The 242-nt window shown below is 72.3% G+C and overlaps 1 protein-coding gene across 1 annotated transcript in view; it reads right to left on the reverse strand.

Annotated features, from left to right (window-relative positions):
- ADAMTS17 (ADAM metallopeptidase with thrombospondin type 1 motif 17) overlaps positions 1-164 on the reverse strand; it is a 346664-nt gene extending 346500 nt beyond the window's left edge. The window contains exon 1 of the mRNA XM_024732060.1: positions 49-164. The gene's annotated coding sequence lies outside the window, so the exon portion shown is untranslated. The remainder of the gene's footprint in view (positions 1-48) is intronic.
- Between the last annotated feature and the right edge of the window lie 78 nt (positions 165-242).

Below are 242 nucleotides of genomic sequence, written 5' to 3' on the forward strand. Positions count from 1 at the left end.
GCGCCGCGACAGATCGCCAGGCAGACCCGGAGGGGGAGCGGGCAGTACCAGGCCGCCGGCGGCGCCGCAGGCGCTAAGCGAGACGAAGGAGCCGGGGTAGCCGAGCACGCTGCCAGAGTAGAAGCACAGTTCTGTGGGGCGTCCGCGGCGCCCGGCTGCGCCGGTCTCCTCCACCTCGAAGCCGCCAGACAGGAAGCGCAGGTCACGGCGCAGCTGCAAGTACAGGTCGCGCCCAAAGGCCG

Source organism: Neophocaena asiaeorientalis, unplaced genomic scaffold (assembly GCF_003031525.2).
Source record: "Neophocaena asiaeorientalis asiaeorientalis breed wild unplaced genomic scaffold, Neophocaena_asiaeorientalis_V1.1 scaffold362, whole genome shotgun sequence".
Classification (NCBI taxonomy): domain Eukaryota; kingdom Metazoa; phylum Chordata; class Mammalia; order Artiodactyla; family Phocoenidae; genus Neophocaena; species Neophocaena asiaeorientalis.